At 47.4% G+C, this 6,009-nt stretch overlaps 1 pseudogene across 1 annotated transcript; it reads right to left on the bottom strand.

Moving 5' to 3' along the window:
- Window positions 1-4,365: 4,365 nt before the first annotated feature.
- Window positions 4,366-5,092, bottom strand: LOC307103520 (large ribosomal subunit protein uL1-like; annotated as a pseudogene). Its single transcript has 2 exons — window positions 5,077-5,092; window positions 4,366-4,994 (listed from the first exon to the last, which is right to left on the bottom strand). The product of its transcript is annotated as a large ribosomal subunit protein uL1-like (transcript).
- Window positions 5,093-6,009: the final 917 nt, after the last annotated feature.

Here is a 6,009-nt window from a genome sequence, read left to right as displayed (position 1 = left end):
TCATTATTTCCTTCCAAAAGTCAAAATCCCCTGATTCATGCATGTGGCCATTCTTAAAACATTCTCAGCATATATTTTAGAATGACATAGGAAGTTAAATAAAAAGGAAGCCAGACTAGTCACACTCTGTTCCTCTCTTTTACAGTTTCACATTTCTAAGGAGAATTCAGAGTTACATAATATGAACTGTTTGAAACAGGGCAGGGGAAATGGGGTTGTGGATTCGAGTGAAAAGAGAGGCCGCAGGGAGAAGGACACAACCTATCAGGACGAAACACAACATTTACTATGTACATAGTCCTTGCCAGACACTAAACAATTTTAAATCCTGAAAATTATGCTATTATGTGAACAATAAAACTATTCTCATTTTATTTTAATATTTTTAGTTATTTCAGAGAAGAAGGGAGAGGGAGAGAGAGAGAGAAACATCAATGATGAGAAAGAATCACTGATCGGCTGCCACCAGCATGCCCCACCCTGGGAATTGAGACCACAACCCAGGCATGTGCCCTGACTGGGAATCGAACCTTGACCTCCTCGTTCATAGGTCGATGCTCAACCACTGAGCCATGCGGGCCAGGCAAAACTATTCACATTTTAGAGATGAAGGAACAGAAGCTCAGAGAGGCTAAATAGTCTGCCTCAGGTCACAGGCGAGGTCAAGACAGAAGTTGAACCTGGCAACATGGCCCCAGAGGCCACTCCATTGATCACTACGTGGCACTGTGCAGGCTCTGGAGTCAGAATTCAAACTCAAATGACTAATGAGTACAGATTACAAATCCATTAGTAACCCGGGAGAGGTTCAAACTAAAAGCAAGATTTTACCTCACACCGACCAGCAATTTGAAAGTTGAACAAGGCCAAGGGTGAGTGGGGAATTGGGGAAGTAGAAACTCTCATGTGACTATGGATGGGAGTGAGTGTGGACTAGTGCAGCCATTCCAGACGTGATTTATTGTCAGTTCTTCTTCCAATCAAGTATAGGTGTAACCTATGACCTAGGAATGTCACTCCTGGGTATATACACCAGAGATAGTCTTGCATTGATCCTTAGGGAAACATGAGAAAGCAGCTCCTCACAGCATCGTGTATAAAAAAGGGAGTTGAAGGCAATCTAAGTGCCCATTGCCAGAGGAATAGGAAAGCAAAATGTAGATGCACACGATGGGGGTGATGGAGCAGAGGATGGCATCAGTGAACCAGATGTACACACTTCAACATGGTTAAATTGTAAAAGCAATGGTGAAGGCCGGGGGAGGGGATGAGACACCCAATATATGTAAATCATGTCTTTTATGTAAATGTGAAATGAATATACACAGAAAAGGATACAAAAAAGTCAAGGATATTGAACACTCTAGAACAGTTGGGGGATGAGCCTGGAGAATGGTGATTAAAGAGAAAACAACACGCATTCAGACAAAAAAGTATGTAAGAGAAGTGTCTTGCAAAATGCAGGTAATAAAAGATCTATGCATCCTAATTCTGTCAAGTTATTGCCTGTGTGACGTTGAGTAAGTCATTTCACCTTTTTGATATCTGCTTTTCTTGTCTGGACGATGAAAGACGACCTTCTCAACCTGTATCATGAAGGACGCCTACAGAGGAAGTCAGTGTAGAATAGGAAGTGCAAGAGCCAGACAGACCCAGCCGTGCACTGTGTGGCCTTGAGGAACCATTTTACTCTCTAAGCTTCTGTTTTTAATGAGGTGGTCAGGACCTCACTGAGAAGGGGACATTTGAATAAAACCTTGAAGGAGTCAAGGAAATAAGCCATACAGATATGGCGGCGGTGGGGGGGGGGGGGGGGGGCGGGCAGAGAGTAGTTCAGACCGAGGGAAGAGGGGAAGAGTCCGTTCTGTCCACAGGTGATGACGTGAAGTTCCCCGCATGGTGCCTGGGACACAATAAGCAGTCGGTGTTCACCCCTTTCCCTCCTCTTACAGAGACCTCAGGATGGGGGTGGCCACTTAATGCACCTTCCAGCTTCAGCGACAATGACACTCTAGCCTCAGAAGGTTTCGAAACACTGCATCCACATCCACTACCCACCTGTGGGAGTGCCCTCCCTAAGCGACCACAGAAGCCTCACCCTGGAAAGAAGTCATTGCTGCTGGGACTTCAGTCTGCATGGGGAGCACGAGGGCCCCCGACTCAAGCAGGAAGCTGGAAACAGCGAGGCAGGGCCCCTGGCCAGCTGCTATTGTCCTCAAGAGACTCCTATCCCAGCACACGCCAACACTAGGACAGTGCCTGGAGGGGCTTGAGCAAGAGTGCAATCACCTGGGGGGAGGAGAGAAGGGAAGGGACCCATGTTTACTAAGGCAGATCTGAGTCCCATATTCCCCTTAGGAAGATAAAGGGATTGCACCCACCCTGTGTTGTTGTTGTTTTTATTCTGCCACTTTCTAGCACTTTTATCTTTACAAGTCACAGAACACTTCAGAGCCTCAATCTTCCCATCTGTAAAATGGTATGAAAATTTCAGTTCTGTACAGTGGTTGTGAGGACTCATGTGATAAGATTTGTGAACATGGCAAGCAAATATCTGGGGCTCAACAAAAAGTAGTTCCCTTTCCTCTGTACCACGTGCCTGGGAGGCAGCCACTGTCTGATTCAATCAGCTCGGGTCCTTATTTATTTTATCTTTTTCTACAGGGATGGAATCACCTACCTTGCATGTAGGATCTGAGACAGCAAATAAAAACTGTGCTTAGCATAGTTATTGGACCACAATGGTACTCCATAGATGTTTGTTGGATACCTGGATGGATGGATGGATGCATGGTTAGATGGATGGGTAGATGGATGCACAGACTGGTAGATGGATGACTGGGTAGGTGGGAGGATAGCTTCCTGGCAGAATGTCAGGGGAAGCATAATTTGTATTACAAAAAATACAAGTCTGCACACACTAAAAAAAAACACAAGTTATTTTATGAGGGTTTTATTATCCCTATTTTTAGCCTTAGGTCTCAAGCGCAGATATAACATAGATGAGTAAAAACAGGCATAAACATGCCCAGTTCTAGTCAACTATGACCTACACTTATCACTCTTGAGTCTATGACTCATCTCAAGGGACCAGGTCTTGCCTGCACAGCATTCTCTAACTGAGATCACTGGAAGTTCCCTTGGGTGCAAGCTGAAATCGGGGGGAGATACAGGATAAGGCCTTCTTGACCTAGAAGATGGCTTGGAAATCCTGACTGGTGATGTTTCTTCCAAAGAATTGCAAATCAACTTTTCCCATAATCCCTGTCACCATTGCAAGAACTGAGAGACATAGGCTAGCAGCCAATTCTATATCCCCTGCAGTTCCATGCTGTGTAATTTCTGCAATCACTTGGTCCCTCTGAGTCCCATATTCCCCTAGTAAGATCAAGGGATTGATTGGACCCACCCTGTTCCAAAATGTTCTGATCCTCGGAAAATCACCGACTTCTTCCCTTAAGTACGAACCTAGAACTTTGGAAGGATGTGTATTATTAAATTCCTTCTCCACCGCTCCTTGAAGAATCTGTTAAACCCTTTCAAACTAAGTGCATGTAAATGCCAATATGTCTGTTTATGCTATTCCCTGGGAAAGCAGTAAGCTTTGGAGACAGACCGATCTCAATCCCAGGCCTTCTGTGAGAAACTATAGAGACACTGATGATCAAGATTCAGTTCCTACCCCAGGAAAGGGAAGGTGGACATTGAAATGGATAAACTTCCATAACCATAGGAAATAAGGTATAAAAAAGTTAGACCCTCCAGCCCTAAAGTGCTGTTAGAAGAAAGCTAATGACCCTGCCTGGAGGCCTCTGGGAAGGTTGCCTGTCAGAAGTATTCTGGGCTAGGTCAAAAAGAAGAGAGAGCCCTAACCGGTTTGGCTCAGTGGCTAGAGCGTCAGCCTGCGGACTGAAGGGTCCCAGGTTCGATTCCGGTCAAGGGCATGTACCTTGGTTGCGGGCACATCCCCAGTGGGGGGTGTGCAGGAGGCAGCTGATCGATGTTTCTCTCTCATTGATGTTTCTCTCTATCCCTCTCCCTTCCTCTCTGTAAAAAATCAATAAAATATATTTTAAAAGAGAGAGAGAGAGAGAGAGAGAGAGAGAGAGCATCTGAGGTCACAACCAAGCAGAAGTCACAGGGGGAGTAAATGTGCCTATATGCAGAGTGGTGAGGAGATCAGCAGGGCTGTAGCATGGGCTACAACTAAAATACTCCTCCATGGGCCCTGGGTATGAGTGGGATCCGTCCTGTGTTGAGGCAACATTCTGGGAGAGGCAAGGGGGTGACGAGAAGTTACCATCTCAGGACTGTGAGACTTACTTTTTTTTTTAATGGTAGCAGCGTGGTTTATAAAGCTGTGCCTTAGTACTGGCTCTGGGGCTTGCCCATGGTGCTGTTGATGTACAAAGCCCGGACTTTCTACCAGTATTTTTTCAGCAATGACACTCAGAAATAGACAGCTAAATGGATGTTGTACACAAACTCCATCATCTGTCATCTTCACATGGCCAACAGCCACCGCCAGACACAGCACCTTCGTCATCTGAAACTTGATTGTGCTTTCACTTCATCAACTTTGACCACCAAGTCCTCATTGTGGGTCAAGAGGGAGAGAACTTGCTAGCCTTATGCAGGCCTGGGCCCAGGATTCGTAGATCTGCTTGATCAGAGGAGAATCTGAAGCCAAAAAAGGCATCAGACTTCTTGGCCAGCTTCCTGACTAGTTTCTTCCCCTTGTTGAGTTTCTTCGGTGCCTCGCTGTTCGTGCGGGGGATGTCCACGGCCTTGACCTCATCGCAGAGCTGCTGGTCCTCCAACGCACACGTGGAGAACGTGGGGCCGGGAGTGAACTTCAGCCTGGCGGTGCCCAAGCTTGTCCTCCTGAGGCTCATAGTTCTTCAAGCTGATCTGCAGCTGCACCATCTCCAAAAACTTCCATTGCTTGCGCTGGTTCCCGTGCAGACCTTCCCACACCGCCTTGTACAGGGCGTCTCAGGAAACTTTGCTGTTTGTGATTCCTCACACCGCAAAAACCGGAAAAGAGCTCGGACTTACTCTTTACTGAGCACTCACTGAATGCAGGCACCATGCACTTTATACACATCACAGCAGTGTTTCCCAATGTGTATTATGCAAGTCCCTGGGGAGTATGAGGTGACTTTAGAACATTTTTATTTTAAGAGTTATGCTTTCCGTTTACATTTATCTTCTATGTATGGCAGGCGGCATTAGTTTTTTGTTCACAATCTATAATAATAAAAGCGTAATATGCAAATCAACCAAATGACCGAACAGCAGAACAACCATCTGGACGACCACGCTATGACACGCACTGGTGCCAGGCCCGCCAAGGCAGGTGCGATGTGATTGGTCAGGGGGCCCCACCATCGCTCCACAATCGCCCCACAGATCAATGGGGGGGCTCCGCGATCGATCGCCCCAAAGAGGGAGGCCCAGGCCATCTTCTGCGAGACGATCAATTGCAGAACCCCGGCCGGGTGGGCGGGGCCTCCCTCTGCTGGGTGATTGCTCAAGGAGCCCCACAGTCAATCACCCCAAAGAGGGAGGCCCAGGCCACTGGCCAGCAACGCTGTGGTGGGTATGCGGGGTCAACCAGGGATCGCCCTGCAGAGGGAGGCCCAGGCCAGCCAAGCAATCACACCCCACGCCTGTCACCTGCAGAGGGAGGCGACTGGTGGGGGAGGAGAGGGCAGCACCACACAAATGGCAAGCAGTGACGGGCGGGGGCGGGCCAGCTGCAGCAAGGAAAGCCCCCATAGGCCCTGTTTCTGGCCAGGCCTAGGGACCCTACCCGAGGGGGTACCGGATTGTGAGAGGGCGCAGGCTGGGCTGAGGGACACACACACACACACACACTCTCTCTCTCCGGTGCATGAAATTCATGCACCAGGCTTCTAGTTTAGTTATAAAGCATCCTTTTTTACAATTTAAGTTTTTTAAAAAGTGACCCAATATAAAGAAAAATATTTATTGAGTAAATATATA

Source organism: Cnephaeus nilssonii (assembly GCF_951640355.1).
Source record: "Cnephaeus nilssonii genome assembly, chromosome: 7".
In the NCBI taxonomy this organism is placed as follows: domain Eukaryota; kingdom Metazoa; phylum Chordata; class Mammalia; order Chiroptera; family Vespertilionidae; genus Cnephaeus; species Cnephaeus nilssonii.
This window is presented reverse-complemented; position numbering and strand designations above follow the sequence as displayed.